The 27365-nt window shown below is 49.0% G+C and overlaps 1 protein-coding gene across 3 annotated transcripts in view; it reads left to right on the top strand.

The window, feature by feature from the left end:
* The first annotated feature begins 5799 nt into the window (after positions 1-5799).
* The window catches only part of CIITA (class II major histocompatibility complex transactivator), a 451080-nt gene continuing 429514 nt past the window's right edge, over positions 5800-27365 (top strand). The window contains exon 1 of one of the 3 annotated variants that reach the window (XM_086941420.1): positions 5800-5915. The gene's annotated coding sequence lies outside the window, so the exon portion shown is untranslated. Of the gene's footprint in view, positions 5916-26465; positions 26528-27365 lie in introns of those variants that run through there. The other 2 variants (XM_086941419.1, XM_086941421.1) reach the window with 2 other exon arrangements.

Here is a 27365-nt window from a genome sequence, read left to right as displayed (position 1 = left end):
CGAAAACAATTTGGTCACCTGCTCCAAGTGATCCAGGAGAAGTCGGAGGACTTGGAGGCGCGCTCCAGGCGCTCCAACATTCGCATAACGGGAGTGGCCGAATCGACCCAAACGGGTAAGATGGAACTTTTTGTTGAAAAACTGCTGAAGTCGCTTTTGGGAGATGACACCTTTTCCCCAATGTTCATTGTGGAGCGCGCCCACCGTACCCTCGGACCAAGACCTCCACCGGGCGCAAACCCTAGGCCGCTAATAGCGAAATTGTTGAACTACAGGGACAGGGACACTGCGCTCCGCGTGGCCCGTGAGAAGGGCTCACTCCAGTACGAGGGAATGAACATATCCTTATACCCTGATTTCACCACTAAAGTGCAGGAGGAACGGCGGCGCTTTCTCCCGTACAAACAACAGTTGCGGGACCTTGGATTGGACTACGCTATGTTATACCCGGCGCGGCTGAATGGGTTTGCTGAAGGGTGGGGGGGAGGGACGTAGGGGTCTCGGTCGCACCAGGTTGGGGTTGGTGGGCTGTGGGAGGTGGGATGGGATACCTTTTCTGAGTTTAGGGGAGTTTGGTGGGGGGTCCACATTGTGTTCTGCAATGTTGCATATCTTGGAGAGGACTGGTGGTGATGGCACGCGCCTGAGAGCGCGACAAGTACTGTTGGTGATCATAAGATGTTGCTACTTCCCCAATGGCTGACACACTACCCGGCGACTCGCTGAATAACACTGATACCCTTACAGCACTGACTTGGAACGTTCGGGGGTTGAATGATTATCGGAAGCTCCGTAAGGTACTGCACTACCTCCAAAGACATCACATAGACATGGCCTTGCTGCAGGAGACACACCTACCCAATACCAGCAGAATGCACGCACATAGAGGCCTCCAGGGTCACTCCACATTTGCCGGCTTCACATCACACGCCAGGGGTGTCCTCACGTGGGTAAACCCTAAATCCAAGCTATCCCTCACACTACTGAAAGCGGACCCGGAGGGTCGTTTCGTGCTGAGCAAATGCACGGGTAAGGGACATAATCTCCTGGTCATGAATGTGTATGGACCGAATTACGACACCCCTGACTTTTATGCAGCAGTAACGGGACACTGTGTCGACTGGCCCACGGATAGCATGATTTGGGGGGGGGACTTTAACTTCACTTTTAGCCCAGAACTGGATAGGTCGGGGGGCCCCTCAGGCGCCCGGCAGCGGCTGCGCAGAGAATGCAGGCGGAAATGGTGAGACTGGGGCTGGTGGACGTCTGGAGAGAGAGGCACAGTGCGAGGGGGGGTTTCACACACTACTCTGCGTATCACAACATCCATACCAGGATTGATTACTGGCTGTCCGCACTTCCCCTGCTGCCGATGGTGAGAGACTGTAGGGTACTCCCGCGGACACTATCAGACCACTCCCCCATACTGTTAGTCCTAAACACTCCACAACCGAGGATAACCCCCTTCACTTGGCGCTTTCCACCGTTCTCCCTGCTAGATGAGTCATTTCGGGCAGAACTAGGGGAGGACATAGATACGTTTTTTTCTAATAATATAGGCACAGTGGACAGCTTCGGGACGGTGTGGGAAACATTCAAGGTCTACGTTAGAGGAGTGGTCATGGCCAAGCACTCCAGTGTCCTAAAAGCCATCAGGAACAGACTGTCATATCTGGAGGGGCGGATTGCGGAATGTGAGCGCCTACGGCTGGCAGACCCGTCTCCGGCTGGGGATGGGACACTGCAGGAGCTCCTGACAGAGTTCCACGAGGAGGCAGACAGGGAGGTTAGGCATCTGGGAAAATACGCGACGGCCCGCACGTACGGTGAGGGAGACCGGCCGGGTGCACTGCTAGCCAGAATTATGAAGGGCGCCAGGCGGCGACAGGCAGTCACAGAATTGCAGTCAGCGGACGGGGCGACGCTAACGGCCGAAGAGGATATCCTGGCGGAATTCAAGGGATTCTATCAGGAGCTGTACTCTAGTAAAATCTCGGGAGTAGAGGGGCAAATTGACAATTACCTAGATTACATCAAAATGCCGTTCTTAGAGAATTGGCAGAGGGAATTCCTGGTGACTCCCATACTCCGGGAGGAGATAGCGGACGCCCTAGACAGCATGAGGTCTGAAAGCGCGCCTAGAATCGACGGCCTAACTGTGACCTTTTATAAGGCGTACAAGGACAAGCTGTTGCCCTATCTTTCCACCCTCTTCGACGAAATCTGTGAATACGGTGCCATGCCCCCGTCTATGAGGGAAGCACTAATCGTGATGATCTTAAAACCAGGCAAGCCACACAATCTCCCGGGGTCATACCGCCCCTTGTCTCTTATCAACGTAGACGCGAAGCTCTATGCTAAGGTTCTGGCAACCAGACTGGCGCTCGTAGCCCCCGAATTGGTGGCCCCAGAGCAGGCAGGCTTTATTCCTGCCAGGAACCTTACGTACAACATTAGAACGGTTATGGGAGCCATGCAACACACCAAACATGACACCAAGGCCGTTGCAGTCTTCTTGGATATGGAGAAGGCGTTCGACTCCGTGGAGTGGCCTTTCATGCGCAAAGTCCTCAGAAAGCTGGGACTGGGAGACCTTTTCCTCCAACTGCTGGGCGCGCTCTATCACCGGCCTACCGCGAGAGTTTGACTGGGCGATGCAGTCTCTGAGGCCTTTACTGTAAGCAGGGGCACGAGACAGGGCTGCCCCATCACGCCGCGGAGAGGTCTAGGAGGATGAGGGCCGCTGTTTCACCGTTGTCCGGCAGGGCTCGGATGTCATCGGTGGCAGCGATGAGGGCGGTCTCGGTGCTGTGGTTGGCTCGGAAGCCAGACTGTGAGGGGTCGAGGGATCCATTCATCTCGAGGAAGGCGGCCAGCTGCTTGTTGGCGGTCTTCTCGATGACTTTGGCTGGGAACGAGAGGAGCAAGATGGGGCGGTAATTCTTGAGTTCGGTGGGGTCCGCTGTTGGTTTCTTTAGTAGAGCGCTGAGTTCGGCGTGCTTCCAGCTCTCAGGGAAGGTGGCGGTGTCGAAGAGGAGTTGATGATGTCCCGCAGGTGGGGTGCGATGACAGCGTCGGCCTTGTTGAAGACGTGGTGGGGGCACAGGTCGGTCGGGGATCCGGAGTGGATAGAGTTCATCGTGCGGATGGTGTCTTCTGTGTTGATCTGGGTCCAGGCGCTGAGGGTGGTGGTGGGGGGTGTTGGTGCGGTCGTTGGGAGCATTGTTTGTGGGCTGAAGCTGTTGTGTATGTCCGCGATCTTGTTGTGAAAGTAGGAGGCGAGGGAGTTGCAGAGGTCTTGCGACGGGGTGATGTCGTTGTTTCCGGCGTTGGGGTTGGAGAGCTCTTTCACGATGTTGAAAAGTTCCTTGCAGTTGTGTGCGTTGTTGTCCAGCCGGTCCTTGAATGCTGTTTTCTTGGTGGCGCGGATCAGTTGATGGTGCTTCCGGGTGGCGACCTTGAGGGTGGTCATCTTGTCCGGTGTTGGCTCCCTTCTCCAGGCTTTCTCGAGGGCTTGGCAGTTCTTCTTGGAGCTCTTTAGTTAGTCGGTGAACCATGGGGCCTTCTTGCTGCTGGGTCTGCTAGGCGGGGTCCTCAGTGGGGCGAGGTCGTCTGCGCAGTTGCTGATCCACTTTGTGAGGCTGTCGGCGGCCTGGCTGGGGTTCGCTGAGCTGGCGGAAGGGTGCTAGCTCAGGGAAGCGGCGAGCTGGTCTGCTGTGATCTTGTTCCAGTTTCTTCGAGCAACCTGTTGCTGTTGGTGGTGGATCGTGGATCTTCTGAAAGTGAAGTGGACGCAGCTGTGGTCCGTCCAGTGGAGTCCGGTGGCGTGGCTGAAGACGATGTCCTTGCTGGTTGAGAAGACAGCGTCGAGTGTGTGTCCGGCGAGGTGGGTGGGGGTGGTCACCAGCTGCTTGAGTCCGAGGTTGGCGAGGTTGTCAAGCAGGGTGGTGGTGTTGCGATCGTTGTTGTTCTCCAGGTGAAAGTTGATGTCCCCCAGGAGGATGTAGTCAGCGGATGGGAGGGCGTGCGGGCTGATGAAGTCGGCGATGTCTTCGCTGAATTGTGTGCGTGGTCCCGGGGGTCGGTAGATGAGGGTGCCTCTGAGGGTGGTTCTGGGGTCCGTGTGGATCTGGAAGTGCAGGTGTTCGGCGGTTGTCAGGGTGTCGTCGGTGTTGGTTGTGATGCGGATGGTGTCCCTGTAGATGATGGCGATGCCTCCTCCCGTTTGGTTGCCTCGGTCTCTTCGGGTGATCTTGTTGCCCTCTGGTATGGCGATGGCGATGTCGGGCGCTGAGGAGTCGTTCATCCAGGTTTCCGTGAGGAAGGCGACGTCAGGATCTGTGGTGTCGAGGAGGTTCCGGGGTTCAGGGCTAGGTTTGGGTTATGGGGTACAGGGGTATTTTTAGGGTTCAGGGCTAGGTTTGGGTTATGGGGTACAGGGGTATTTTTAGGGTTCAGGGCTAGGTTTGGGTTAAGGGGTAGAGGGGTAATTTTAGGGGTTTCATGGCTAAGTTTGGGTTATGGGGTACAGGGGTATTTTTAGGGTTCAGGGCTAGGTTTGGGTTATGGGGTACAGGGTTTTTTTTTAGGGTTCAGGGCTAGGTTTGGGTTATGGGGTACAGGGGTATTTTAAGTGTTCAGTTTTTTAAAAAACGACTTTAAATAAATTAAATTAATTAAATTAAATTAATTAAATTAAATTAATTACAATGTTTTAAAAAAAGATATACTTACCTATACTTACGTTGTAATGGCATGCGCTGTAATAGCATCTGCTATGTAATGACATGCGTTGTAAAGGCATGCGTTGTAAAGGATCCTGCGTTGTAAAAATTGTGTTGTAATGGTATGCGATGTAAAAGTATGCGTTGTAACGTCATACATCCGTGATGCATTTACATCGCACGTCATTACAACAACTTGCACTAGGGGGCACTGAGGTATTTAAAATGAATTCCAACGCCTTCCCTACTGTGCGCAAACTGGAGTACGAGTAGTAATTAATACTATTCCTAAGTCCAGCGCGCCCCCTAGTGCAAGTCATTGTAATGACTTGCGATGTAAATGCATCACGTACTAACAACGCGGTTGTTATAACGGCCGCGTTGTAAAAGCACGCAATGTAATACATCGCTATGTAATGAGCCATATTCGGTCATGACTTGCCTGGTGGTGTTTGATGCAAGCTTGTGGAGGGTGTTACCTATACAGCCCCAGCGTCTTTTCATGTTTTCTTCATGAGCAGACAGTTGGAAAGTCTGCTGTCATGGATCATTGATGTTGATGGTGTTTGGCCAGTGAATTTGAAGGATTTTCCTCAGACAGGTGTTGATGAAGGTCTGAACTTTGTTGGTGGTAGTCCCTGTTGTCCATCCAAGTATCTGCTCCATACAGAAGGACTGATTTTATGTTGATGTTATGTTGGTGTTAAAAAGCCTGATTTTGGTTTGCAGCGTTAGGTCTTTGGAGCTCCAGATCTTCTTTAGCTTAATGAAGGCAGCCCTTACTTTTCTGATTCTTTCCTTGATGTAGGCATCCAGGCTGCCCTGCTTGGTTATGACACTGCCCATGTAGGTGAAGGCTTCAACCTCTTCCAGTGCATCGCCTGCAAGAGTGACTGCAGTTGTGCTGTCTCTGTTAGCCTTCAGGATCTTGGTTTTACTCCTGTGGATGTTGAAGCCAAGTTGTGCGGATGTGGCTGCCACATTTTGAGTCTTCTCTTGCATCTGCAGGTATGGGATAGGAGTGTATGGCCAGGTCGTCTGCAAAGTCCAGATCGCCGAGCTGCGTCCAAGGTGGATCCTATTCCTTCTCCTTGCTGTGGATGTCTTCATAATCCAGTCTTGCCTAGCAGGAAGAGAAAAGTTGAGAGCAAACAACCCTAGCAGACTTCAGTCCTCACTTGGAAGGCTTCCGTAAGTTATCTTTCCAGGACTATCTTTCAGGTAATTTCTTTGTAAGAGTGACTAATGCTTCTTAAGAGTTAATCTGAGGCACCCTAGTGGAATAGGAGTTTCCAAAGAGTCTCTCTGTCCACGCTGTTGAATACCTGGACTGTTCCCACAAGGCTCAGGGTCAGACTGATTTGCATATGGCCATGTCTGAACTGGGGTCGTGGAGGGAGCTAAAGAATGATGATGGATTAAACCCAGATCAGTTGACTGGGGGGTGAGTGCCTGCAATGTTCACACTCCGTCCATCATCAACAGTGGTTTTGCTACCTTCTCATAGTCATTTAAATTCACACAGAGGGGGGAGAAACATTCCATAGACTGCTCAATGATAATGCGCAGTCTTGCAATCTGATCTGTGCACGATCTGTCTTTGCAGAAGCTAGCTTGCTGGTCCCGCAACTGAGTGTCAACATGTTCCTTCATTCTGTTGAGGTTGACTCTGTGAACACTTTACCTGGGGTTTCTAGAAGAGTTATCCCCCTGTAGTTTGTGCAGTTACTCAAGTCCACTTTCTTGGGTGGGGGGCGGAGCTAGCCGGCGTCAATGGTGGACGCGTAAGAGCAGAGCTCCGCGGCGGCGCCATCGAATATTCGTCAACTATCCTCACCCAGCGACGAAATCCAGCCGAAAACGGCAGAAATTGCCGACCCAGCCCCTGCTGCACCTCCGACCGAAGTTTGGGAGCGATCCGCGCTCGGAATCACCACTTTTCCACGTTCACGAGGTGGCGCGGGACCAGGCCAGGATCCCCGACCTCCCCTGGGCACCGAGGCCAGGCTGCGTGACCCGACGTGCGGCTGCACGGACCGAACGACCCGGCCCCTTCCAGGTCCCAACGAAGTCAGACCCTCTGATTCCCCGACGCCACACCGCCACGCAGGGGAGCCCCGATAGACACCTGGTGGGGGCTCCCGGAGGCAAGAGGATCGAAGGTACGCCGCCCCAGCTGTGGGAGGGGTGACGCACCTCATGGCGCCAGTCGGATCCCGGTGAGACACGATCACCCGAGGCCCTTCCACGATCGAGCCCCCTCAGCATTAGGGCCCGCAGAACAGTTTGGAGCAGGTCGGGGGCCCCCCCTCCGTGTGTGCCGCGCTTTGCAGGGAGCCCGGTCGGCGCCGCTGAGTCAGGGGAGCGGACGCCCGGCGGAAGACTAGCCCTACCGGCGCCTCGAGCGGAACCTGACACGTCCTACTGGCCACGGTAGCAGACCCTTGGACCCACTGTAGCAAGCACCTTGCACTCATCAAGGCCACGAGGCCCGCAGGCTGTCGGAGGGCCGCAAAGATGGTCAAGGGGGACAGGACCCAGTCGAAACTGTCGTTCGACCAACGCAGACATAAGGAACCGGACCCTCCGTCCCCCCAGGCTCCAGGGGCTACCAATGACCCGGGCTCCTCACTCTGCGCGGAAATAAAAGGGATGCTCACAACTATGGAGAAGGGCCTACAGGAAGGCATGTCGGCCATAGGCAACAAGATCGACGCGCTGGCGTATCGAATGGACCGCATGACGGAGAGAGTGGATAAGCACGCAGAGAGACTTGATATGGCTGAGCGCAGACTGACGGAGGCTGAAGAGGCGCAGACGGAGTGGGACACTGACCGAAAACAATTTGGTCACCTGCTCCAAGTGATCCAGGAGAAGTCGGAGGACTTGGAGGCGCGCTCCAGGCGCTCCAACATTCGCATAACGGGAGTGGCCGAATCGACCCAAACGGGTAAGATGGAACTTTTTGTTGAAAAACTGCTGAAGTCGCTTTTGGGAGATGACACCTTTTCCCCAATGTTCATTGTGGAGCGCGCCCACCGTACCCTCGGACCAAGACCTCCACCGGGCGCAAACCCTAGGCCGCTAATAGCGAAATTGTTGAACTACAGGGACAGGGACACTGCGCTCCGCGTGGCCCGTGAGAAGGGCTCACTCCAGTACGAGGGAATGAACATATCCTTATACCCTGATTTCACCACTAAAGTGCAGGAGGAACGGCGGCGCTTTCTCCCGTACAAACAACAGTTGCGGGACCTTGGATTGGACTACGCTATGTTATACCCGGCGCGGCTGAATGGGTTTGCTGAAGGGTGGGGGGGAGGGACGTAGGGGTCTCGGTCGCACCAGGTTGGGGTTGGTGGGCTGTGGGAGGTGGGATGGGATACCTTTTCTGAGTTTAGGGGAGTTTGGTGGGGGGTCCACATTGTGTTCTGCAATGTTGCATATCTTGGAGAGGACTGGTGGTGATGGCACGCGCCTGAGAGCGCGACAAGTACTGTTGGTGATCATAAGATGTTGCTACTTCCCCAATGGCTGACACACTACCCGGCGACTCGCTGAATAACACTGATACCCTTACAGCACTGACTTGGAACGTTCGGGGGTTGAATGATTATCGGAAGCTCCGTAAGGTACTGCACTACCTCCAAAGACATCACATAGACCTGGCCTTGCTGCAGGAGACACACCTACCCAATACCAGCAGAATGCACGCACATAGAGGCCTCCAGGGTCACTCCACATTTGCCGGCTTCACATCACACGCCAGGGGTGTCCTCACGTGGGTAAACCCTAAATCCAAGCTATCCCTCACACTACTGAAAGCGGACCCGGAGGGTCGTTTCGTGCTGAGCAAATGCACGGGTAAGGGACATAATCTCCTGGTCATGAATGTGTATGGACCGAATTACGACACCCCTGACTTTTATGCAGCAGTAACGGGACACTGTGTCGACTGGCCCACGGATAGCATGATTTGGGGGGGGGACTTTAACTTCACTTTTAGCCCAGAACTGGATAGGTCGGGGGGCCCCTCAGGCGCCCGGCAGCGGCTGCGCAGAGAATGCAGGCGGAAATGGTGAGACTGGGGCTGGTGGACGTCTGGAGAGAGAGGCACAGTGCGAGGGGGGGTTTCACACACTACTCTGCGTATCACAACATCCATACCAGGATTGATTACTGGCTGTCCGCACTTCCCCTGCTGCCGATGGTGAGAGACTGTAGGGTACTCCCGCGGACACTATCAGACCACTCCCCCATACTGTTAGTCCTAAACACTCCACAACCGAGGATACCCCCCTTCACTTGGCGCTTTCCACCGTTCTCCCTGCTAGATGAGTCATTTCGGGCAGAACTAGGGGAGGACATAGATACGTTTTTTTCTAATAATATAGGCACAGTGGACAGCTTCGGGACGGTGTGGGAAACATTCAAGGTCTACGTTAGAGGAGTGGTCATGGCCAAGCACTCCAGTGTCCTAAAAGCCATCAGGAACAGACTGTCATATCTGGAGGGGCGGATTGCGGAATGTGAGCGCCTACGGCTGGCAGACCCGTCTCCGGCTGAGGATGGGACACTGCAGGAGCTCCTGACAGAGTTCCACGAGGAGGCAGACAGGGAGGTTAGGCATCTGGGAAAATACGCGACGGCCCGCACGTACGGTGAGGGAGACCGGCCGGGTGCACTGCTAGCCAGAATTATGAAGGGCGCCAGGCGGCGACAGGCAGTCACAGAATTGCAGTCAGCGGACGGGGCGACGCTAACGGCCGAAGAGGATATCCTGGCGGAATTCAAGGGATTCTATCAGGAGCTGTACTCTAGTAAAATCTCGGGAGTAGAGGGGCAAATTGACAATTACCTAGATTACATCAAAATGCCGTTCTTAGAGAATTGGCAGAGGGAATTCCTGGTGACTCCCATACTCCGGGAGGAGATAGCGGACGCCCTAGACAGCATGAGGTCTGAAAGCGCGCCTAGAATCGACGGCCTAACTGTGACCTTTTATAAGGCGTACAAGGACAAGCTGTTGCCCTATCTTTCCACCCTCTTCGACGAAATCTGTGAATACGGTGCCATGCCCCCGTCTATGAGGGAAGCACTAATCGTGATGATCTTAAAACCAGGCAAGCCACACGATCTCCCGGGGTCATACCGCCCCTTGTCTCTTATCAACGTAGACGCGAAGCTCTATGCTAAGGTTCTGGCAACCAGACTGGTGCTCGTAGCCCCCGAATTGGTGGCCCCAGAGCAGGCAGGCTTTATTCCTGCCAGGAACCTTACGTACAACATTAGAACGGTTATGGGAGCCATGCAACACACCAAACATGACACCAAGGCCGTTGCAGTCTTCTTGGATATGGAGAAGGCGTTCGACTCCGTGGAGTGGCCTTTCATGCGCAAAGTCCTCAGAAAGCTGGGACTGGGAGACCTTTTCCTCCAACTGCTGGGCGCGCTCTATCACCGGCCTACCGCGAGAGTTTGACTGGGCGATGCAGTCTCTGAGGCCTTTACTGTAAGCAGGGGCACGAGACAGGGCTGCCCCCTCTCGCCGCTACTATACGCACTGGTGGCGGAGCCGTTGGCCTGCACGATGCGGGAATACCACTCCTACGAGGCAATCAGCTACCCTACCTACAAGATCGGCATTTCCACATACGCGGACGACACGCTGTTGTACATCAGAGATCCAGTGAACAACCTCTCATCGGTCTTGAGGGAGGTGGTTCGGTTTGGGGCCCTTTCGGGGCTGAAAGTCAACTGGCCAAAGTCTGTGGCATTCCCCCTGACCCCTGTTACTGAACCCTTCGAGATGGAATATCCACTCCAGTGGTCCGCAGACCCGGTCAGATATCTGGGCATACGGATACACACGGACCCTGATGTCGTGTTAAGGGAAAACTACGGGGTTGCCTATAGCAAACTAGCAGATGATGTTGAGCTCTGGATTAAGCTCCCACTATCATTGATGGGCTGCATCGCCTTGATGAAAATGGTAGTCCTCCCGAGATTTTTGTTCCTCTTCAATAACCTCCCGATCGTCCTCTCTAAAGCTTTCTTTGCGACCTTAAACAAACTCCTGGTCAGACTCGCCTGGGCCGGAAAACAGCCTAGAGTTCGCTGGACGGTACTTCAGCTCCCATACGAGCAGGGGGGGTTGGCAGCCCCGGACTTTGAACGTTACTATAGAATCGCGCAGGCCTCCCATCTCCATACCTGGATACATGGCAACCCGGACATACCTCATGTGATCCTGGAACGGCTATTCGCTGCCCCTACTCCGCTACCGGCGACTATCTGTAGCCCTGGCGACCGTAGAGTAGGAGTCCTGGACTCCATCCGATCTACTAACCACGCTTGGCATACCATAGTGCAGAGGCAAGATAAGGTACTGTTGTACGCCCCTAGTATGCTGACACACTGGGCGCTTTGGCTTCCCACACTGACGGAACCGGGTGTTCACAAAGCTCTCGGTGATTTGGGTGTACGCACGCTGGGTGATCTATTCGAAAATGGTACGGTGAAGACGTGGGAACAGCTTACGCGGGGGCGCGACCCCCCCTCCCTGCTACACCGCTTCCAATATCACAGGGTCCGCAGCGCCTTCCTAGACCACTTAGGCCCTGACATGGAGGAACCCCCTACGATCCCAGAACTAGAATATGTCATACACACTGAATCTCCGAAGAAGCTTATTTCTAAACTCTATAGCATGGGACACGTACACACGGCACTGCGGTACACAAGGGCGCGGCTGGCCTGGCAGACCGATTTAGATACACACATCGATGACGGAATGTGGACGTATTGTTGCGCGGCCTCTAGGCGAATTTCGCTGAACGGGAGACACCGCCTGATTCACTTTAAATTTCTACAACGGGTGTACTACACGCTGGAAAGGCTGCACCGATATCGCCTCCGCGACTCACCCCGTTGCGAGAGATGTCGAGCCCCGGTGGCGGACTTTATACACGTTGCCTGGGTGTGCCCGGGAGTTCGGAGATTCTGGACCGACATATTTGCAGAACTGAGTAGAATAGTGGACCTGGATTTGGACATAGACCCCGCTCTCGCTCTCCTGGGCTATGCGAGGAATGTCCCAGTACTGGTACGTAAAATGGTCAGCATGGGCATGCTACTAGCCAAACGGGTTGTCGCGTCTTGCTGGATGCGGGGCCCGCTCCCGACTCTGAAGCGTTGGGCCAGCGACATGCTGTACTGTAACACGCAAGCAGAGGCGTATAGCGAACTACTCCCTCCCCGAAGCCGCCCCAAGAACTTCTGGGAACTTTATCGGACCTATCTCACTTCCCGGGTGGACGAGGATGACACAGCATCGAGGGAGGGTGAGGAACAGGGAGGCGCAGCGACCTTTGATCCGCCTTGACTCCAGCAGCGTCACCCTTCCATAGCCAGCGTCACCAACCCCTGTAGGCTTTCTACCTCTCCCAGCCCAGCAGCCCCGCGCGAGCGCCCGCGCATTCGACAGGACGTACTAAGCACCACACGCCATGTCACTCCATTTGACCACGTGTAACTTCCTGGGGAACACATAGACTAGGGTCCAGTTGTGGGGGGATGGGAGTTGGGGGTGGGGGGACGAGTTGGGAGAAAAACTGTAAAATTTATGGATATGTCAAAATATGCACAGTGCACGTTACGTTATTGATGGTATCACCATTCTGGAGTCACAGCCGACTGACCTGTACACTGGACTGTTCCTATGTGGGTACTCATTCTTTGTGGTTTCCACCTGACATACTCCTACCTCATTGATATGACGATCGGGCCTACCGCCGGCCCGTGATGGGATGTAGGCGAACGGCTCCGTGTGCATTGTAATGTGCTGTTTTCTGATAAATAAATTAAAAAAAAAAAAAAAAAAAAAAGTCCACTTTCTTGGGGCTCTTCCAGTATGATGGCACATTTTCCTCTTCCCAGATCCTTCCAAGCATGGAATAGAGCTGTCTACTGATGTTTCAACGTCTGCCTTTGGTGCCTCAGTCGGAATGTTGTCCGGTCCTGCCGCCTTCCCATTTCTCAGATATTCAGTGGCTTGCCATGTTTCTTGTTTGATAGATCTACTGCAGTAGATTGGCAGCTACTTATCAGCTGGCTGTATGTCTGGTCGAGAATGCAGCATGGGCTGGTTCAGCAGTTCTTTAAAATGCTCCACCCATCTTCGCTGTTGGCCTCTGTTACCCATGATTGTCTTCCCAGCTTTGTCTTTAACAGGCCTTTCTGGCTTACTGTATCTGCTGGGAAGTTTCCTTGTCATTTCATAGAGTTCTCTCAAGTTTCCAAGGCTTGCTGCTTCCTGGACTTTTGTGCAAGACCATAGATGAATTTTGGTTTGTGTCCTCTTAAGCTTATCTTCGCTTCCTTGTTGATTGTGGTTTATTCACCTTGAGCTAATATTTTTTGTGCTCATGCTCGGCTGGTGTTTACTGCAGCTTTCTTTTCCTTTCTCTCTCTGATTTTGTAGAGAGACTCGATGGAGATCAATTGTTTATGCTGGTGTTTCTTGGGTCTCAGTATCTCCTGGCTGGTTGAGTCACTGTTTCTTTGATCTTCTTGCGGATAGTTCTTGCATGAATTGAAAATTGTGCCTGAGGATGACTGAGTATTTACTCTGTTTCTGTGCACATTTGAGGAGGGTGGTGTTATATCGCTAGCATTGGTTTGTCGGTCCCATCTATGCTTTCATCAGCTGTAGCCCGGCCATGAGGTCTGTTAGCTGCTGGCATTGGCATCAGTGCTACTCTCTGAGTATGTGAGTTTTTCTCTTCCTCGATTGAGAATACAGCAAAATTCCTCCTGGAGCCAGTCTTTTCTGTCTGGACAGTGTCCATCTGGTCTCGCTGATAACAAGCAGGACAAGGTTGTATTTTTTCATCTCCCCTGCCATTTGGGCTAACTTGCCTGTCTCATACATGGTCCTCACATTCTATGTCCCAATGGTTATGGTCTTGGTTGACAGCAGGCAGATCGGCTTTGTGGCTTCCAGTCATCTTTGGCTTTCACCACATAGACATCGTGAATATCAATACAAATTAAGCTTCCCTAGCAAAACTGTGATACACCTGGAGCAGTTGAAGTCTTTTCACTGTAGCGAAAACAGACAAAGTGCAGCAATCTAAGGAGTATACAAGGATCAAACAGGCATAGCTCTGATCGATTCACCTTGTGGCTTCCTGAGGAAGGCAACTTGCCGAAACGTGTAGAAAAATATAAATACAAAGATTGTTTGGACCACAAATGTGTATTGACCTCTGTTGTGTCAGTGACAAAAGTTGTGGGGGATTCTGTGATATATTTTTATATTATATGATTACAATCCATTTTTTAATCATGTTTAGTATGGGGGTGTGTGAAGTAGATGCACGTATGGATATGTGTGAGTATGAGTACGTCTGGTGATTGAAATGTATTTTATTTATAATATTTTTTTTAAAACAATATATTCTTTTTTGGTATGATTATCTATAGAGAAACAGTGATATTTCTATTGATAAAAACAGGATTTTTCCATTTTTCTATCAATATGTATGTTTCTCTGTTTGTCCATATATGTGCTCCCTACCCTGTTTTGATTTGTAATTAATTGCCTGGGACTTTTTTTGCAATTCATTGATACTATGCCTGCCTTAGGCAAGTAATCTTGTATCAGGGGACCCCTCTTTTTCTAAACCATTTGTTCACCATTATACAATCGCTTTCAGTGATATTTCCCTTTATCAGCGGTGGTGGCTAGCTGCGGTTGGTGATTTTTGAATGTGGCGGAGTAATAATGCATTTCTGCATTGCACCAAGCTAATTATGTCAGTAGGTTGACACTCTCCAGCTGCAGCATTATACCAGATATCCAAGAATTCAAACAATATGACTATAATTTCCACCAATATACAATGGCCGCTTTCTACAGTGGCAAAGTGCATCATCATTTCATGGATGTCCACGACATGAAGGGAATAGCTGTTCTTGTGAAAGGCCGGATATATACCAAGAAAGTGCATCATGTTGGAATGGCTGCCCATTAATTATTGAGAATAATCCCCACTTTGCCAGGGCTGGCATTATAACAGGGAATGTATCATCATCCCATGCATGCCCACACCATGCCAAGAATTGCCTCCATTATCCCAGAGTTGTATTATAGCAGGATTGGGCATCAGTTCTCCATTGATGCCCACAGTATGTAGTGAATTGCTACCTTTGTGTCTGGCCAGCATCTTGTACAATATGGGCATTGTCAGGCCATGGATACATGCACTTCACTAGAATTACCATATTACAACATTATACCTGCAGCGGCACCATCATACCAAGAATGCCCACAATAGTCCCAAGAGGCCAGAGATGGCTCACAAATGCATGTGGGTGTCACCATAACTTGTGTAGCTGCGGGATAAAAATTCACTGGCACCCTCGCTCTGTGCCATCCTGCTAAGGATTTCCTTATTCTGGCCTACCCGGGCAAGAAACATATGTCAGGGGTACCCTAAGAGGTGTTAGGTTTGTTTTGAAATGTATTCACCAATAGCTTTGCTCACTGCACTTGGTTGTAGGTGTACACCCAAAGTGGTACTACTTTCATCATACACAACAATCATCCATAGCCAGGACTTGATACGACTAGTGGTTAGCTGCAGCTGATATATTTGGCACAGAAGCGATTTTAAATATACCAGTTTTGTATTTGAGTTTGTTTTGTTTACTTTTCCCTCGTTTTTATAAGACAATTCCACTTACTTGCACATTAAATGCTTGAAAGCACCGCATTTCGCGGGTCCTTTTCCAATCCTCCTCATTGACGGCCATTTAAAGGGAAGTACGAGACGCTCGGAGGCGCCATCTTTGTTGCCGCGCTAGTGTCTGTCAGGCAGGTATTTAGGGCGGGCAAATCAAGGGCTCTGTCTTGACTAAGAAGGGCGCGCTATCTACACTGCAGCGCTGCTAGAAACTGTGCTATTTAGGAAATAATTGCTCAGGAAATTGTTTTGGCACAGAAGCGATTTTAAATATGCCAGTTTTGTATTTGAGTTTGTTTTGTTTACTTTTCCCTCGTTTTTATAAGACAATTCCACTTACTTGCACATTAAATGCTTGAAAGCACCGCATTTCGCGGGTCCTTTTCCAATCCTCCTCATTGACGGCCATCTAAGGGGAAGTACGAGACGCTCGGCGGCGCCATCTTTGTTGCCGCGCTAGTGTCTGTCAGGCAGGTATTTAGGGCGGCCATGGTGACGCGCAGCGTGAGCACGCCGGAGTCACGCCAGAGTCCAGCCCATCTGCGCCCGTCCGCGCATGGACGGGCGCAGGGGCTGGAACACCTGGCAATCGCCTGATCTACACATCGGCAGATCTACACCTACGACACATTGAAGGTGCAGCACTAGACCCAGGTACTGTGGACACACTATCTGTTCTGGGTATCCTAAGATCGACAATCAGTAAGCCTGGTTTAAGGCCACCTCCCTTAAAATTGGCCAGTTTAAACACCAGGTCACTGAAATGCCATAATCTGGAGATATTCTCCTTACTTCAGGATGGGGAAATTGATGTTTTAACATTAACTGAGACCTGGCTGGGAGATGATTCACTGCCAGATATCATAGCCGCGGTCCCGACCGAATATGATATTCTATGCCATAATAGAGCAGATAATGCCAGAGGGGGGGGAGTGGCAATCGTGTTCAAAAAATCTTTGATGGTAACAAAAATCTTGGCAGAAACGATAGACCTAGCTGATATGATAGCGGTAAGACTTACATTTGACAATTTATGTCTGGTAATTCTTACAGTCTATCGTCCACCCAATTCCACCCCAAACTTCAATGAACTGTATCTGTCCACTATATCGGATATTCGATCACGCTACAAAAATATTGTAGTAACGGGAGATTTTAATTTACACTGGGACAAGTTAATAAAAGAACCTGCAGCATATCATTTAGGGCAGACCATGTCATCCTTAGGTTTTAGACAGCTAGTCGACACGCCCACACACATAAAAGGACATATCCTAGACCTCATTTGGACTCTGGATCCTAAGGTAGCTCCCCCGAGGGTTGTGCCTTGCATTTGGTCTGACCATTATTTGCTTTACTGTGATATTCCTATAGATGCTAGACCGATGCAATTGCCCCCTAAAGTGAGGAAAGTCCGGCAATGGAAAAAAATTGAACAAAGTACTTTGAGAATGACTCTTTCAGAAATCATTCAACCGATAGTCCCCAATAGCAATGTAGACCAAGAATACAGGGATTTAACCTTCAGCCTGACCAAAGCTTTTGATCAAATTGCACCTGAGAAATCACAAAGAGTCAAGGGGGCGGGAAAGGGAGCACCATGGTTCACTCAAGCCCTAAGGGAGCATAAGAAGAAGCTCCGTAACGCCGAAAGAAACTGGAGAAAGCAAAAAGATGAAATAGCACGAGAACAATATAGAAATCTATTTCGTCTGTATAAAAAGCTTATCCTGGCAACTAAGGCTGCCTATTTCGAGAATCGGATTAGTCAAGCTGATAATGTCCAGAAGGAGACATTTAAAATCTTAACGGAACTAAGTAAAAGACCCCAAGAAACGGAAATAACAATCTCCTGTAATGCGTTTCAAGGCTACTTCTTGGAAAAAGTAGATACCATCCGACAGGACATCAGAAAGGATGCTGGGCCATGTCTTGCTGATCAATTGGCTGATTATCCTCTGAAGGATGTTGCCATCTCACATCTTCCCCTACTCGACCCTATGACCCTGGAGCAAATAATGACTAGAACTAAATCTGGGTCCCCAGCCGATCCATGCCCCCCTAGTGTATTTCGTCTAGCATGTTCCATCTTAGAGGAGCATACCCTCTCATTGCTAAACAAATCACTACTTACAGGGCAGTTACCTGATGGATTTAAAAAAGCTCGGGTAAAACCTTTAATAAAGAAACCAGGAGCGGATCCTAAGTCTTTGAAAAACTACAGACCGATCTCTCAGCTCCCATTTCTGGCCAAAGTCCTGGAGCAACATGTGCTAAAATCTCTGGCTACATTTCTGGAATCTCACCATCTTCTCCATGAGCTCCAGGCAGGTTTTCGAGCACACCACAGCACCGAATTGGTGATGCTTTCGGTGCTGGATGAGCTGAGAGAGATGGCTGACAGTAAGAAACCGAGCGCCCTGATACTTTTAGACCTGTCAGCGGCGTTCGATACTGTCAGCCATACATTGCTCCTGGACAGGTTGTCCAGTTGTGGGATTCAGGGACCAGCATTTTGCTGGCTGAAATCCTTCCTGACTGGGAGAATACAGAGGATTCAGCTAGGGGAGGAGATTTCAGAGGCTGGAAATTTAACATGTGGGGTGCCCCAGGGCTCTGCCTTATCCCCCCTCCTGTTCAATCTGTACCTTCAGCCATTAATCAGCTCCCTGGCAAAGATGGGCTGCCGCGTATTTAACTACGCCGACGATACCCAACTGTTGCTGAGCATAGATAATACAACACAAGCTCAAACCCAGGCACAGAATGTACTCAGATTTATTGTCAGATGGATGTCCTCAAATCTTCTGAAAATAAACCCTGAGAAGACAGAAGTTTTAGTGGTTGCACCGACCTGCTCTCCATGGAGCGACCTGTACTGGCCCCAGGAGTTGGGCCCTATTCCTAAATCAGCGGACAAAGTAAAAAGCCTGGGCATTAAAATAGACTGTGAGCTATCAATGGCAAGCCAGATTGCCACCGTAGCCGGTGCCTGCACAGGGCTGATTAGACAACTACGTAAACTAGCCCCCCTTCTGTCCAGGTCCAAGCTGCGTACGGTCGTATCTGCGACCATTATATCCAGGCTGGACTACGGCAATGCGCTGTATTTGGGCCTTTCAAAAACACTAATTAACAGATTGCAGGTGACTTTGAACGATGCGGCTCGTCTCATTTTTAGGCTACCGAGACGCTCACATGCATCACCATTGTTACAGAGCCTCCACTGGCTGCCTATAAGGCAGCGGTCTGAATTCAAGAGTCTCTGTATTGCCTACAAAGCGATCTACGGACAAGCTCCATCATATATAAAAAAACGTCTGGAGCTGTATAAACCAGAACGGTGTCTTAGGTCTTCCAATTCACAATTGCTCGTCTGTCCTCGTTGTAGACTTGCTACAAAAGGTGGAAGATCTTTCTCAGTCTTGACCCCCAAAATATGGAACAAACTACCTGAGTCCCTTCGTAAAGAAGGAAACCTCCTTCGTTTTAGGAAGTCCTTGAAAACAATCCTATTCAGAGAGGCTTTGTGTCCAGCTTAAGCCTGTCCCCCTCTAGTCTCCCTGCTGAGTATGTTGTTGTGTTCTTTTTTTGGTCAAAAGCGCCTTGAGACCTGCCGGTGAGTTGGCGCTATATAAACCGGAAATACAAATACAAAATACAATTACAAATACAACTATATTGTCAGGAGGTGCAGATCATTTTACTTTGGCCGCAAAGGAGAAACTGCCTCAAGGCTGTCCCTATGTAATTCATTTTAGTCTGTCATGACGCGGTCCCCAGTTCTCTCTGAATGTAGGAGTTGTGCGTTTGAGATAGTGCTTGGGCAATTTGGGCATCCTCCATATATATGGAGGGTGACTTGATGGTTGCTTAGTTCGCTTAACAGTAATGAGAAATCACGAGTGTTCCATTTTTGCATTTCTCTCTGCAGTGCTCTCCCTCATGCTTTAGCGATTGTCTGTCAGGTGTATGTGGATCGTTTCGATTAACATTTACATAATCTTCAATCTACCAAGAAGTATTTCTGTGGACACCTTCTGTTTGATCTGTCAGTCTAAGGGTGGTCTTCCCCCAAACTGTTTGGCTTCTCCCTTCAGTTTTCTGAACTACGTTTTTGTTAGCTCTAGAACTCTGTGCACTTTACGACTGCTAAACAGTGCTAAAGTACTTGAGCTCACTCCTTAAAGCATGCCAAAATTAGCCTACACTTGATTGGAACATTTAATTTACTGATAAGTCCGTAATAAAGTGGTACAATATCTAACCACAGCCTATAAATGAAATGCAAGTAGTGGGCCTGCAGCACTTATTGTGTCACCCACTTAAGTAGCATTTAAAACATGTCTCAAGCCTGCCATTGCAGCCTGTGTGCAGGTTTCAACCCCCAACTTGACTTGGCAAAATAAACCTCTTGCCAGGCCTAAAACTCAATTTGTAATACATATAAGTAACCCCTAGGTTAGGCCCTTAACAGCCCATAGGGCAGGGTGCATTGTATTTAAGAAATTGGACATGTACTTTTAAGTGTTACATGTCCTGGAAGTGAAAAACTCCTACATTAGATTTTTAGTACTATGTGGCCTTTCTTTTCCCCCAGATAATATTGTGTTACCCTTTTACATTTAATAAGTGATAATGTTTGTTTGGGAACAGGTAGAAATGTCATGTTTGGTGTCTAAATAATTGTAATGTAAAATCCTCTTTAATGGTGAAGTTGGATGTTAAATCTTTTTTGAGCCCCAAAGTATTTCCAGGGTAGCAGATCCCTTGCTGCTTATTAGCCAGGTTCAAAGCATGCTCAAATCAGAGAGGGGAGCTTTCACCATCTCGTTACATTCCCCAGCAATGGGTTGAGAATGACACAACATTGCTCACCAGGTGAGTGAATTGAGAGTAAAAAACCAAATGGTGTTGACTGCTACAAGAAGGCTCTGATTACCTGATGCCTCTCCTGTGTTGCTTACAGATCCTGCATGCTTTGCCCAGGAACATGGCTAATCTGTGGTAGTTCTCCCAAGTCTTTGATCCTGTCAGCCCCTCAGTACCCCAACCATACACTCTGTCCAAGGTTTCATCAACTCAAGTACCTTCTTGTATGAAACTGCTCACCTTTACACTTGAACCAAACTGCACTTAACTGAAGAAACCTAACTAGGGCAAAAATACCTTGGTTGTTTGTGTTTGGGTTCAGAGTGAGTACTCAAATAGGTGTGCAGCTGGTTCTAAACATGAAAACCTGATTCATTGGACGTTAAGGGTATCCTTTAAAAGAGAACCCACTGTGGAACAGCACCCCTATTCATGTACTGTATTGATTTTGGTGAGAAGGTTTGCTGGACCACATTACAAAACTTCTCTCCTTCCACCCCTTGTTTCTGGTTCAGAGAAGACCGGGTTGGAAGTTAAGTTGTCTGTTCCTACTGGAGCAGGAGCAAGGCTGATTTGCATATAGCTGGGTCTAATCCGATGTGGCATTGTGGGAAAAAACAATGGACTGGGATGAAGCCTCGAGTAATTACCAGTGGCTGAGATTATTGGAAGTTATACATTTTTTTTATTTAATTCAATTTGAAACGGTGCCAACCTCTAAACATAACTGCTGCTGATAATAAAAGTTTCAAGACCTGTTCCACAAGAAGCCCATTATCAGCACCCTTTGTAACTTGAGCTAACCTCTCTGTAGTAGAAGCATTAATCTCTGAACTTTTGCTGCAGCAGCAGCCAACCAAACCGTAGATTGCTGCTCCCATTACGGACTATTTGTGCAGAAGCTACAATGTCTCTCTCTGTGAATTTTTTTTTTGTATATAACACATTGTATTGTTTTTTACATTACAACAAGAAAAAAAAGCACCCCGTGACCCTATGACCACAGAAGGTCCTCGATATGCATACATGTTTTATTGCAATAACAAAGTGCGGTAGAGAAAAACACAAAGGAATCGTAAAACAAAGGGTTCCCCACTACGTTTAACACTTCGTCTCCCAGAATAGCAGGTAGCGTACATCTCTCTTCCTGGTGTCTGAGTCCCTATCTGTAAATCTGAGCACACCTTCTTTGCAACTGGTAAACTGAGTAAGATTGTTTGTGTGAAGTCTTACACGTTCCTGTTGAACGAACACTGACTGCACTAGGATCGCTTCCGGTTGCTTACCCACTCAAGGAACCGCCCATCAAATACCCACAGAATCGACTTAACCCTGTGAAGTACTGTGACTTGCTGGCAGTCCTTTGACGGTGATTTAGATAAGAGATGTATCTATAATACCAGTATTTTCTAGGCATTTATACTTACCAGAACTACAAACTGTATTTTTTTAAACAACATATTGCTACCTATATGTTGTAGATGATCATACTGCTTCAAACATGCTTGCTTAATATAACTTTTTTCCTAGCAACCAAACTTTTTATTATATTTTATATATATGTATATAACACACATATATATATTGTTAGATCTGGAGGTCTCCAATTGGCAGAGGTAAGTACCTTAGACCAAGTAGGGACCCTTGCTTCTAGTCAGGGTGAAGCAATACACACAGTAGATAACCCCTGCTCACCCTCTAGGTAGCTTGGCTCGAGCAGACAGGTTTATCCCCAAGGCAATGTGTATAATAAATGCACTTAACACAAACAATGACTCCCAATCCACCACAAACTGAGACCACACAGGTAAGTATATATATAAAAATATAACTTTATCTAGTTGCAGCAGTAAAAATCAACAATACACAATGGTTGCTTCTTTGGTAAAAGGTTGCACGTAATCTTGATGGTTGCACTTGTATTAGGAAGTTCTTATTGTAAAAGAATAGTCTCAAGTCTCTGTAAATCAGTGTTAAAAATAATATCACCGATCTATGCTCAAATCAGCTCTTTAAATGATTAGCCAAAGCAATGCCAGCGTGTTATTAACTCAAGAATCAGCCCTTCAAACTAATGAGCCCAAGCAATGCGAGCGCGCCTCACTGATGACTATTCAGGCACCACCGTGCCGAGCAGAGCAGACTTGCACTAAGCCCCAGCCGGTGCCGGCAGCCCTCCGCCCGCTCTCATCACTTCAGGAGGCAGGGAGCTAGTTTGGCGCTCCGAGCGGGGACAAACAGGCCAGGGGCAGGAATCACTCTTTTTGCGCCCTCGGCGAGGTCGGGTCACTCTTCCCTGGCTTCGGCGATCAGCACACGGCTCCCGGCGGCTTCCCCAAAGGTCCCGATGATGTAGACCAACTGTGTCGCGGCCTTCGCGGCGAGCCTCCTCACTCACCCGGGAGTCAGCCAATAGCAGCGCGGGTCCCGGGGCAGGCCCTTCCTGACGTCACAGCTTCTGTGGCAAGGCAGCGAATCGGAGCGCGGCTCTCGGGGGCAGGCCTACGGCAAAGGCCAATCAGAGCGCGGCTCCTCGCGTTGATCGACCAATCAGGTCGCGGCCCCTTCGTTTCTTTCTCCGCGGCTCTTGGAACAGCTTCTGGTCAATTTCAGGCCCCCGGGCCGCGGCGATGAATTGCGGGCAGATGAGTTAACGCGCCCAGGGTCAGCAGGGCGATCTGGGTATCGCGAATCCTGACAGAGGATTGCTTCGTCCTTGGGATGCCTATGGGCTCACGACCACTACCGCGCACGTGCCGATGAGCATGTCGATACCACGGCACAGCAGCTGGTTGGCAGGCGATTCTCAGAGCGGCGCTCTCAAGCAGAACAGAGAGCAGCCAGCGCTCCACACGGACAGATGATCGAAGCTCTATGAAAACAGCCCATGATCTCTGCAGCACACAGCAGAGATTTGTAGTCTTTGGCAACCTTTCTGTCCCTGAGTTGCAAAACAGGAGGCCAGCTCTTCTCAGGCCCTTGGAGATTCAGTTTTGAAGACACAGCACACAGCAAAGTCTGTTTAGGTCAAGCAGGCAGGGTCACAGCACACAGCAAAGTCCCTCTTCTCCTCAGCTTCAGTTGGACAGCAGAACAGGTCAGCCCTTAGAGCACACAGCAAGGGAATCTTCCTTCAGTTCTCCAGTGGTCCTTCTTCCAGCAGAGGTTCCTCTTGATTGTAGAATCTGATTTTCTGCTGTCAGGGGTCCTTCTCTTATACCCCTAAAAGTCTTTGAAGTCTTTGTGCAAGTGGGCCCTGAGCCCGGTCCAAACCAGTTCTGGGTGTTGCTGGAGCCCTTGGGCTTCCTGGCTTCCTTCTTCCTTTCAGTGTGAGGGGCAGAGGTGACAGTCGCCCAGCGGGAGGTGGAGCCAGCATTGTGGTCAGGCAGGCACAGCCCTATTCACTCCTAGGCGCTATCTCCTCCCACTTCCCTGGATGCAGATGCAGCCTTTCAACCACGGGCTGACTCAGACAACCTCCTGGGGGTTCTCCAGCCCCTGTCACCCTCAAACCAGACAGTCAATCCACAAGCAGGCCCAGGCACACAGAAAGGTTAGACAAGAGAACAGCCACTTTCTAAAAGTACTGTTCTCAAGCACAGAATTTAAAAACAACCTTTCCTAAAAGATGTGTTATTACATTCTGAGTTCAGGGATATCAATCGCTTATGTCCCATCTTGTTCCTATGAGAAGATAGGCTGGTATCCATTGGGACCAGCCTCCCCCATGTTAGTCTATGGAGCAAGATAACCTTGCAGCAGTGAGCACACAAAATGGCTGCTGTTCACTACCAGAGCATGTTACCTGCACTAGTACATGCTCTACCTTACCCATACACTGCACCCTGCCCAGGGGGGTACCTTGAGCCTTCCTTAGGGGTGACTGATGTGCACAGACAGGGAAGGGTTAGGCCCAGCCAGTGGGGACACTGGCCAGGCGGACATGGCAGTCCACTGACTGCACACAGGCACTGCGGTGGCAGGCCTGAGACATAATTTTAGGGCTACATATGCGGGTGGCGCAATCAGCGCTGCAGGCCCACTAGTAGCATCTGTCATCACCCGCCCTGGCACACACAGTGCACTTTACTAGGGACTTCATGGTGATACAAATATGCCAATCAGGTATACCCAATCAATATGACAATTTACATAGGGAGTACTTACACTCTGGCACTGATCAGCAGTGGCAGAGTGTCCAAAGCATCTAAACCAGCAAAAACGAAATCCAGCACAGCATCAAAAATACAGGAGGCAGAGGCAAAAAGATGGGGGAAAACCATGCCAAGGGTGTCAGGTCTAACATATATATATTACCTACCGACGGTACCCAGAAGGTAGTTATAGTTAGGACCTAGTTTCCATAGGAAAAGCAGTTTTTGTTTAGCCAATAACTTTTGCTGCCGTTTGATGAATCTTCACCCATTTTTCAAAACTAATATGACTCTCACTTCAGCTGCTATCTTGAAAGTTTCGGGGTGATCCGTCAAACGGGGGTCGCTCCTACCAAGCCATAGCAAACTCTGCTCTGCTTTCAGCAAGCGAGAGCAGAAAATGCTATACAGCCCCCCTTCCCTTTAAAAACCCCCAATATGTTTTTTAAAAATCACGGAAAATTGCCAGAGGCCCTGCCCGCTTCTCCACCACTCTGCAAAAGCGCATCCTGGCACGCAGCTGGTTGGGGGAGGAAGTGTCCTTGACTGCTGAGGGTCCTCATGGGCCAACAAGACTTTCTGTTACCTTCAGTAAGCCCCACACAGTGGGATTGCTGAGAGGTGGTCAGAGGCCACTCCTCCTTTCTCCACCACTCTGCAAACGTGCCTCTCGGTGCACTGCTGGTGGGAGGATGAGGTGCCCTTGCCTCCTCACTTTGTTACTCCCTATAAACCCTAATGATCACTGACACTTTGCTGCAGTCACCCAGACTTTGTGCATTTTTGTGACCTTTGTGCTTTTAATTGACCCTGGTGTCCAGCTACTTGCTCAGCATTGTGTTTCTATTTGGCAAAGTTCACCTTTGCTATTCCCAGGTGATAATGGGGGGAAATTTATGGCTAGCTTGATGGAGGCCGACAGCAAGGCGTGCTGACATTGATGGTAACTTTTGCTAGAACATATGTTAGATAAAAGTTCTATTTTTCAAATATAAAAAAGAAACATTTTTGAAAAGATAAAACTCTTTTGGTCGGGGTTATGAAACAGCTCTAGCTGTTTTGCCAGACGATTGTTTTTCCCAAAAACGTCATACTTAATAAACATACACAAAGGGGATTTTGCCTTATCACACTTCATCCATTGGTCTGTTAAACTGTCATTTACATTTTGCTTCAATCAACCACAGAAAACAACATGGGGCAAAAGCATCCCCTCCCCCCCCCCCCCCCCCCCCATTTTACCTATTGGCTCCCTTCACTATGAGGGACTGAATGACTGCACAAATCCTGTATACTTTGTTCACATTTGCTTAAAAATAGTTTCTTTCTCTTCAGTCACAAAGCTGGTTCAAAGTGTGCTTTTTAATAAAAAAATGTATATTAACTTTAAATACTGGTTTTTATTTTGCCTGCATTTTGGAGGCTAGTTATATAGTCATTTATTTTCCATCTACTTTTTACAGTTGCTGTTACAAAGGTTTTAAGTGACATTGTAACACTGTTGCTGCCTGTAGTTTAACTGCTTGCTTAGGTCATAATGCAACCTTGTCTACTTCACAAACAATTGCAACACTAAATGGATGGCGCATTTGAAAGTTGCCATCCCTTTTAACATAACTAGTAAAACAGACAAATCAGTGAATTTAAAATGTTATCGCAAGCTTTTTGAAACCACATTTGGGATGTGGCATGTCTTCTTTTTTTCTTTTTCTGGCAAAGGCTTGCAGTAAAATAATTTTTTTTAAAACGCCGTGCTAACTTGCCAAGGCCAGACCTATTGGCTTTGACGATGCCTGCCTTTAGGAAAATGTTTAAACTCATGCTTTGAACGTTTTTTTTATCAGACAACAGAACATTTATAGCTCTCCAGCACGTGCCTAAAAAGATTACGTGTCGTACTTGACAGGTCACGTTGCTGACGACTCTGCTACCGCACCTCCTTTGCTTTTACTCATTATAATAGTTTCGTTTTTGTTTGGGCATTTGATCGCTGGCGTCCAAGCGCGATGCAGCGCTTCATCACTGAAGGGTAAGAAACTGCAATGTCTTTTACTTTGTCTTAACATGCCGTTTCCGTTTTTCTTTGAAATACATTTTTATAATCCCCTGAAAAAGAATGAATAGCTAAATGGCGTCTCTCAAGTACTCTTACATAGCTTGGTCTTTGTCAGCTGTGTAATTCGCCAGAAGATGGTAATTATTTTACCTCTCCACTTCTTCTGATGGTTAGGGAGTGAAGCGATGCACACATGATTCTAACCATGTTACTTTTTAAGTCCCATCCGGTTATATCATGCGGGTTTTATGTGCAGTTACCCCAACCGAGGCGCTCGCAGGCCTGGCACGCTGTCAGAATTACAATGCATGCATACATTTTCCATATTATTCTGTCGCTGCTGCAGCAGAAGACCTGAAACACGATCCATTGTATTTTACCACTGTCGGTCAGTATCCCCTTAAACGTTCCCAGCACCGATTCTCATAGGGTGTTTTATTTTTTACTGTGAGCGTAACTCAAATTACATAGATCACAGCATTTTTTTTTTATTGTGTGCGCGTTATTCTATTATCTTCTTATATTTTCTGATTTAATTTAAGCATGCTTCCAAAATCAGCCTTGAACATCTTTGTTTGGGTTCAATTCATTTTCATTTTCATATAAAAAGGCAAAGCAAGTAACAACAGTATACCATACGCTCCTGTTACAATACATCTGGAGGGAGAAACCGCAATGATTAGCAGTCTTAAAAAAGTATGGTGGGAGACCTAATGCGATAACTGCAATCAGAGTGGAATAAAAGGGGCTGGGGTCGACAGGAGTGTGTAACATTGCAAATTAAGCGGCTCATAGGGGGAGTTAGGAATAT

This window comes from Lissotriton vulgaris, chromosome 10 (genome assembly GCF_964263255.1).
Source record: "Lissotriton vulgaris chromosome 10, aLisVul1.2, whole genome shotgun sequence".
NCBI classification, from domain to species: Eukaryota; Metazoa; Chordata; class Amphibia; order Caudata; family Salamandridae; genus Lissotriton; species Lissotriton vulgaris.
Note: the sequence above shows the minus strand (reverse complement) of the source record. Positions and strands in the feature narration are given on the sequence as shown.